Consider the following 9,870-nt stretch of genomic DNA (forward strand, 5'->3'; position numbering starts at 1 on the left):
ATATTGTTTACACAAAATAATAAAATAAATTGTTCAAACAAATCATAAGTTTGACAAAGGAGTCTTGTAGAATAATATATATTTCTAAATTTCTGATAAGTTATATGTTCCAAATAAGAGAAAAAATTTCATGGCAAAGGCTTCACATGACAGAGAACGTGAAAGAGAGATGGATAATTGTTTTTAGGAATAAATTTCTCAATGTTGTCAACAGATGAAAACAATAAATTTCTCAATATTTTCTTTGATTGACAACATAGAAAGTTTATTACAAAAATACAACAACAACATCAACATCATTATGTGAGATATATTGCAAGGGCAGAAAAATATTAGGGTAAAATCTGTTTAACGAATGTTTTTATAATAAAATATGATGATTAAACACCTCGGTTAAATAAAAAATCCAAGGGTTAGAACATTTTGTTTACACCTATAAACAAATAAAATCATAAATTGCGCTAGCTGAGAATCGAAGTTTGTACTTAGTTGTTTTTTCACCTCGGTATTATGAAAAAATGAGGGAATGTATAATTTTTTATTTTTTTAAATAATAAAAAATAGCGCGTCTTGGCTTCATACCTCGGTTTTCTATTGTTCGAGGTGAAAGTTTCCTCATAAAAATCGTTATTTGTTGTAGTGCCTTCTTTTTGTCAAACTTCTTCTTTCTCTTCTGATGTTTTTTCTCATCAAAGTTGGAGACTTCTGATAACTATCACCATGTCTCTTCTCGGTCTCTGACCAAGACTGTTTCTGATTCTTCTTACCAGAAGATGTTTTCAGAGTCTGGTTCACCTCTCTTTCAGAGTTTCTCTTGGTCAAACGTAACCCTTGTGTCTCTAGACCGCTTTACAACTCTTCAATTTTCATGATGCGGAAGATACCCTAGCAGATATGCGATAAAATACAAATATTATATTAATTCAAATGACGGACACGGATATCATAGTATATGTCCTCATACATATGCATTTACATCCCTAGTTAGATCCAAACAAGAAAACAACAGACATAAATATTGCTCTCTATGATAAAAAAAATTAAAATCTTAATTATTATGTAATCTAATCTTTTTATTATAATATGATTGAAGAATCAATTCATTCTCATTATTAAGATAATTTGTTGTTTCTTAGGTGTTGCACTATCACGCATTTGCACTTGTATATAATGTTTATATTTACACTTGTATATAATGTTTAAAATATAATTAAAATATTTTATGTAGTGATACATAACACAATCATTTAGAAAACATACATAAATAATGTACATTTGAATATAATTATGCAATAAAAAATTATTTTAACCGCATAGGTTTTTAACTAGTTTGCGGATGAAAAGTAACAAACATTATTTGCTGGTTATAACTATTTGCTAGTTTGTAGCAATGGTGATACAACATCCTCTTCCACTTCACCATGAAAAGTTATCTCATGTAATGTTAGTTGACAGATACAAATTACATGGAATGTCAAATTGATCTAAGTGTATATCAATGATAATGTTGAATTTAACTAACGATTTGTGTATTGGGATTAATTATAATGATTTTGTATTTTAATCAATGCAGATTAATTTATGAAACTTATAAAGGCACATTACAGAACTTCACTGCTAAAAAGTATAATCATGCATGAAATTTACTTATGATGTAGAATCAAACATAATCTTAGTTGTCACAGCTAGTGCATCAGATCATGGGCATGACTTACAAATCAAAGCTCAAATTTAACACATGAACAAAATACATTATCAATACATTATTATAGGAACTGATTAAGTTTGCACATCCTCATACATTTTAAGAAAATCACATTTCCCCGTGATTATTCTTTCCTCTACCATAATTAAAAGGAAATCACATTTCCCCGTGATTATTCTTTCCTCTACCATAATTAAAAGGATATCATCATAGTTAGCATTTTAACATATAAATTCAGGCTCAAGACACTCCGAAAATGTGACGGCCCGAAATTAAATGTACAAATGCTTAACAATACTTCAATCAATCTATTTTTAGCACCACACGCAGAAAACAATCCGGATAAGAAAATTGGGATTGCAGAGAGCCTCAAAGTAATCACCAATCCATGAGGAAGTGTCTTACATATTCCGGGAGATCACCAGTACTTGCCAAATCTACAACTTTAAGTCTCTCTCAACCAATTGGCTTTCATGAAGAATCACATGTGAAATTGACTTCTTTCAGTAGATTTAAAATAGTGGTCCCTGGTTCTGTTGTGGCATTCCACTTCTCATCATTGCACAGAATTCCTCATAGTTTATTCTCCCATCCTGTTGGTTTAAGAATCATTAGCGACAATACTGATAGTCTGCAACAGAGCTACCCTGATTAAATTAGGACTAACTTACATTATCTGTATCCACCTCAGAAATTATATCCTTTATTGTTGCTTCATCAGCTATTCCATGCTTTGTCATGGCAGTCTCTAATTCTTCTCTAGTAATATGCCTGTTTGTGAAATTAGAAACAACATAAAAACAAAATTCTCATAGAAAGTTTGTCACCAGCATTCATTGAAGAACTCAACTACAATAATGGCAGTGATAAAACAGTGAAAATATAAAAAAGATGTGTCATTTTAAAGAAAAAAAGTCGTTATTTAGATGTTCAAACAAAAATGATTAGATTTTTTCAAAATATTGGTAATAATATACCATCTATCTTGCAATACTCACCCGCTATTGTCCTTATCAAAATACTGAAATGCCTTGTAAAGATGCTCATCCCGTTCAAGTCTGTGCCTATGCATTGTGGCCGATATGAATTCAAGATAGTCAATCGACCCATTTCCATCAACATCGGCCTGAGAAACATTATACACGAAAAGACAATTCTTGTTGAGTTTAAGATAATAGTCATGCGTTCAACTAGTTATGCTTTTGTAACAGATTTGTAACGACTTACAGCTTCCATAAGTTGCTTCACTTCAGTCTCGGACAGTCTTGATCCAATTCGAGCCAAACCTGTCTTCAATTCTTCATAGGTGATGGTGCCACTACCATCAGTGTCCATGTTTGCAAACATTGCCTTGAGACCTTTAATCTCTTCTTCTGATAGATTTTCAGCCATAACCTAGAGAAATTTCCACTAAATTGGTAATGGAGAAATACCCCAAAAAGATAAGCCAGAACATGTAACTCATAGAATGTTCAGAGTACTCATGCACATGATGAAAAACAAAACATGCTGTAATCATCTAAGATTCCAGAATGACAGCAGTATCCGTAAAGTTTACGTTCAATATGCCAGTTTTTTTTATGCCAACACAATAGACTGCTCTGAATGTGTTAATCTTTAGTGCATGTTTATACCAAAGAAAACTATACGAGAAACCAACACATGAATTTATTGGTTTTTATACAGCCTAATGGTGGCATTAGATCCATGTAGCTCAACCCATCTAGTGAGATACGACTTGAGTGAAAGCAAAAGAGGCTCATAGATATGACTGAACAAACAAAAGCAATTCCATAATATTATTTCTACAACATATTCCAGAATGAGTAAACAAATGTGCAGCAACCAAAAGAGAATTAAGCACCCTTCAACAGCATTAAGAACCAAAAAAAAAAAGACTGAACATAGTTGCTTCTGAATTAAGTTCAATGTCATACCTTCAATGCAAGTTTCTTGAACTTATTCATTGCTCTGAACTGTTTCATTCTAGATAGAACAGCACTATCAATTGGCTTATCAGATGCTTCTCCACCTTCTCTCATCCATGGATGTTCTTAGCAAACAAATCATTAATCATAGTCAGACCACGTGTAATAGAAAAGTTAGACAACAAAGTGGAAATACAAATGAATGACAAGAATTCATTTGGTTGATGACAATCTTCTTCTTTTTTTCTTTCGTAAAGGCTAAAGAAACTATAAAATTAAAAAAACATCCAAGCACAATGTGTGCAAGAATGGAACAAAACAAGTTTGGAATACAAATAAAGTTTAGCTAACATAAATCACAGCAACAAACATAGAGAATCTCCAAGCCCCAAAGAAAGCCCCATTATCATACTACAATGATGTAAACCAAAACAAAACAGAGAAAAAATCAGCAGCATAAACTGCTTGCTAGAAGCCCCCAAACCGCGAAATTTGGGAGAGCAAAAATTAATATTCTAAATGTATATGACAATACTTGGGAGAGCAGAAGTAGATAAAGAATCTTGCAACATTTGTAACAAAAACTCATAGGAGGACAATTCAGATTCTAAATTAATGCTGAAAAAATAAATAAATTAGTACTTTTAATTTATTTAAAGAAGAACTACTGTGATTGGAGTTATTTGAGGATAAGGCCAAAATAGAAACAATAGTCTAGTACCAAGGACTTGTGTAGAAGTAATTCTCTTCTTTGGATCCGGATTCAGCATCTTCCTGACTAGATCTTTAGCACTGTCTGATATTGATGGCCATGGTTCACTAACAAAATCAAGTTCGCCTTCCAATATGGCATTAAATATTCCCTTTTCAGTTTCTGCAAAGAAAATTAACCACGCCATAGAATTGTTAATTTTTCAATTAGAATCTCAACTTAAAACTATAAATATAGTATCACATTTTGAAACTACAAGTTGATCTTACCAGCCCAAAAAGGTGGTACACCACTAAGGAGAATATACAATATAATGCCTGCACTCCAAATGTCTATTTCCTTCCCATAACTACGACGCAGTACCTCAGGAGCAACATAGTAAGCACTGCCTACCATATCACGGTAAACCTTGCCTGAAATATATCATAGTAAACACTACAAATGAATTATCAACGATGAAAGCAAAGGCCATACCAAAGAAGCAACATGTAGATCCTTGAAAACTACCACAATAGTCAAACACAATTAAGATAAAACTATAATTAATGAGAATGGTCTTGACAATCAAGGTAGTCAAGCACGGGATCTTAAGTAGGATCGGATGACCTGTGAAAGATCGTAGCACGACATTTAAGATTGTACCGAAGACAAAATGGTAATTTCACATGGACAAAAACATGAAAATTATAATACATGAACAAAATAATTTATAAATCACAACACTCAACCAAGGAGGAGGGAGAGTATCGAGTAAAGAGGCAGCCGTTTTGTGTTTTTGTGTTTTAGGGTTAGGGCTTAAGAGGGAGAACTTAATTAAAAAACCGAGTTCACTTAAAAAAACCAACCCGGTTAGAAAGCCCGACAAAACAGGCCCAGGCGCCCAGCACTATGTTTTTTACGATCTTACTATGGAAAACTCGATCTTGACTACTAAGTGCACGAAAAAGTTTTTTTCCGGATTCGTAGCACTAAAAGATAACTTCGGCACGTAAGATCTTAAGACCAAACACTCGATCTTGACTACTACATTGTTGACAATACACTTCAATTCGACCTACTGAAATGAAATAATATCATATTTTTTCAATGAACAAGAAGTTGTGAGCATGAAACTGTTTGTTCCATATCTAAGATTTATTGCAAGATACTGTGTATTAAAAAAACTAGCAACTCATGATCTGCAGAGTGTGGTAGCATTTGATGTTATAAAATCCAACTACTCATCAAGCTAGAATTAAGGATCGAATTCTGAAAACCAGGCCTAGCCTAACAATAATATGCCAATGAGTTATAACTCAAACTTAATGTCACCATCCTAAGGGTTCACCACCAGACAGCAATTAACCTAGCATAACACATATTTCTCAACAATATCAATAACTCGAAAGCGAAAAAAATAACCAAATTTCTGCACAGTTAATCGCTCACACCATCCTCAATATCTAAACATAGAAAGTTTTAAAACCAATCAAGAACCACATAACTAAACATTGGCAGGAACACGAAAATACAAGCAATGCAATAGCTGCAGCACCTTCTTCGATGAAAACAGAAAGTCCAAAATCAGTAGCCTTGAGCGCCGAACCTTCGTCCTTACTAGACAGCAAGAAATTCTCCGGCTTCAAATCGCGATGCAAAACACCCATAAAATGACAAATATGCACAACATTAACAATAGCCCTACAAAGAGATGCAGCAGCTCTCTCTGAATAATGACCTTGCGCAATAATCCTATCAAACAACTCTCCACCAGCACAAAGCTCCATCACAAGATGCACAGAAAATCTATCCTCATAAGCACCTTTAAATTCAACAATATTAGGTTGACCTGATAAATGCTGCAAAATCTGAATCTCTCTCTTAATATCTTCTCTATCAGCTTTGCTCACAAGCTTCCTTTTCAATATAGATTTACAAGCATAATTCAAACCAGTAGAACTCTCAGTGCAGAAATACGTAATCCCAAATTGACCTCGCCCTAATTCTTTACCTAAACTATAGAACTTCTTAATATCTTCAAAAGGTTTACCTAATATAGCTGTATCGGTTTTCTGCACAGTTTTCACATTCTGAGGTGTGACAGAGGGTTTAGGATTCGGTGTTGTTGTTATCACTGTTGAAGAAGCTTGTGAGTGTGAATTAGGTTTTGGTGGTGATGAAGTCTGAACATGACTGGAAGATGATTGAACACTGTGGTAGTGAGTATTACTACTACCACCTCCACCACCGCCGCCACCACCTCCGCCGGTGACGGATGGTCCACGGCGGGTACTAGTAACTTCCTTTGGTTTCCTCTCCTTGCTACCGCGACAACCCATTATCGAAGGAGGCTATGATTAGAGAGAGAGAGAGATGATGATGAGTATAACGCGGCTAAGGGAGATTAGAATAGAAAAAAGACAGATTAGATGAAAAAGAGGGTAATGCAAATTATTTCTCTTTTGGTTGATTACAGATCATTGTGTCGTTTATGACGCAATTTTGAATTTTCTAAATTGTTATAATAACTAGATTAATTATTTTCTAAATTACTTTAAGAACAAATTTAATTGTGTTTAATTTTTTTTGTAAAAATTTTATTTTTAAATTATTTAGGAGACATATTAACATGACTTTTAATGTATGTATATATTTATTATTTATTGGATTGAAGAAATTGGCTTTTTCATTCAATGGTAGGGTATCACAAATTATTTAATATTCAATAAATAATTAGTATTTATTAATAAGAAAATAAATTTAATAGTAATGTAATCACTAGTAGGATTATAGAAGGTAAGCAAATTTTTATAAGTTGTTTTTGCAAAGGATCCTTTATTGCTTATTAAATACTGCAAGTTATATTTTCTCATAAAAAATGTGTTAGTAGTAGTGTTTATTCGTTTCAAACTAATTGTCACCTTTAACATCTTAATAAATATTAATTAATTTTATATTAATATATTTTTTTTAAAAGACTAAAATTTATATGAATAATCAAAACAAATCATTTTAGCATAAGATGTAATAAAGATGATCAGAAGAATCTAAAGATACAATCCAAAATTTAGAAAAAGAAACAACAAAAAACGGGTTAAATAACATTTGATAAGCAATTTAAAGAATTTAACCTCCAAAATTGATAATCATAACCGAATGTAACATATTTCAACTTTAATAACCAAAACGATTGAAGTTTTACCCTCTCGGATAACACATGCAAATGCTCAGCTTTATTCTGAAAAAATATGTCTATTTTACTCTTTTCAAATAACTCAAATCACAAAAAGGCAAATAGTCTTAAGAGCCTATTTATCGGTGTTTTTGATAAACAATCACGAATTTGAAAGTCTATGAGATTAACTTGAAAAATCTCCAAAATAATTTATGCAAATAATTTGTGTGAACACACATGCGTGTGAATTGAATGCATCGTAACAAAAGGACTATAAATGAAGTCAAGTTGTGATAAATTATAAAGTAAAATGCATTAAATAACATTAAATAAAGCAAAGGAAAAAATACATGTTCCGTTTAAGGAGACAAAAAGAGTAAGAAAAATGGTGGATGCATACGCATACATGTTTTCGCTTAATTGTTTCGCTCTTTGACTCGGGTACTCCAATGGTATAGAGAGTATGTATGAAATTTTGCGACCCTTGATCACATGTATGAGGTTGTTATTTATTCTATTTACAAAGTAATTGCCGATGACAGTTATGACCACTAGGAGATTTGTTGCATTTGCTCCACGTTCAATCCTTCGAGTTCCCACTGGTGCGCTTACGTGTCTTCCAAGACGTTATCTAATTACTACCCATGTTGAGTGGTAACTACTTTCCACTTCTTCACGAATCTTCGACGATAACTACTCCAATGTGTTGTGGATATTGCCTATCAAGAACCCGAGACTTATAAAATTACTAAGTCTTTTATACCATGTTATTTAGTCGGTTGGTCCTTTTTGGTGGAATGAGGGCTCCTGTCAATTGTCCTTCTTGAGATTCTGGATATGTTTCCCCAACGATATGGGTCTTGGGGATTCATTGAGAGTCCTCCAAATCATGTCTCGCTGTGTCGGCAACTCGGTCGACTCTTCTTCGTTGGTCTGATGACGAATTGCCATTGATACCATTTTAAAGATATTTCATTAATGTTTACACAGTAAACGTCTTTTCATTGACATTCTTTGTTGATTTTCTAGTAGATGAAAATCCAAGTGTAACAGGTACCCCAAAAAAATGTCATTGTCGACCCATATTTGAGGGGAGAAAAGTGACATTGTTTGTAATTATTTTGTCAATGTTCATATTTTACGCCACGTCACCTCAATTATGTTTGTTGTCAGTCATTATGATTAAATTTTCTACCAATGCACACGTCACGGACGTGCGTGTAAGTTTGCTATGATTATCTCTTATTCCCTAGGAAGACTAAGTGAAATGGAAATACTTTAACTTCTATTTTTCTTTCCTTATGGCTTTATATGTCATTTGTCGAATCAACCTTCACGTGGCCAATTTCTCTCAAACAAAACTAAATTATTTCTTCATCTGTTATTTAAATGTGTTTGTTCAAACACTCTGCCCGGATGACGCTAGTTGACATCGGTTTGTCTTTCACCTCGGTCAAGTTCTTTAATTTTCTCTTAGCTACCTTGTAGCCATATGCTACTTGGGCCAAATCGCTGGCCTCTTAGTTGCGTATTCTTGGTTAGGATTGACCCAATTAATTCGGAGGTCCTATTTTAATTTAAAAAATAGGCCTAAATTTAAAAAAAAAATTACAATTTTGAAAAGTATGCTTTTATAGTTTTTTAAAAAATATATGTTATAAAATGAAGGGTGCTTAAGAACAAAATATGATTTTACACCTATTTTTGAAAAAATAGGTGTAAAATATATTACTTTTGTAATTAAAAAAAAAGTAATTGGGCCCTAAATTTAAAAAATAATACAATTTTAAAATTTATTTGCGTAATATAAATTGATAATTTTTTTTTTAAAATCATGCTTTTACACCTATTTTTGAAATAATAGGTGTAAAATCTAGATTGCACATGTGGAAGGTCGACCTTGTTAATGGTACGTGTTCAATATCCACAGTTTCAAATCGTTTAAGCACTGAATTTGCCTTAACGAAGTATATTAATAGGTTATCTTTAATATATTTGTATTCCTTGGTTAACTTCTTGATTACGAGTTCAGAGTCACCTTTGATCTCGACTCTGGTTGCCCCCAAGTCTAATAATATGGTAAGAATTGTAATCAAGGTTTCGTATTCAGCCTCACTGTTGGAACATTGGTCGTTGATTTTGAACTTATACTTAGTAGGAATTCCTTTCAGGACATGATGAAAATCCACACACTCGTTCCTTTGGAATGGGTGGAACCATCAAAATATAGTTTCCAAGTCGAGAACTCGATATAGTTCTGCGTTACTTTTGTTACTGCATGATCTACTATGGAATCAACAATAATTTGGCTTTTCTTGACCTTTAAGGGCGTATAAGTTAAAGAGTATTCAGTTAGGGCTAATGCCCATTT

General features: G+C 32.9%; 1 pseudogene; it reads right to left on the minus strand.

Moving 5' to 3' along the window:
- Nucleotides 1-1,730: 1,730 nt before the first annotated feature.
- Nucleotides 1,731-6,804, minus strand: LOC127138369 (calcium-dependent protein kinase 2-like; annotated as a pseudogene).
- Nucleotides 6,805-9,870: the final 3,066 nt, after the last annotated feature.

The sequence above is a fragment of the Lathyrus oleraceus genome, chromosome 4 (genome assembly GCF_024323335.1).
Source record: "Lathyrus oleraceus cultivar Zhongwan6 chromosome 4, CAAS_Psat_ZW6_1.0, whole genome shotgun sequence".
Taxonomy (NCBI): Eukaryota; Viridiplantae; Streptophyta; class Magnoliopsida; order Fabales; family Fabaceae; genus Lathyrus; species Lathyrus oleraceus.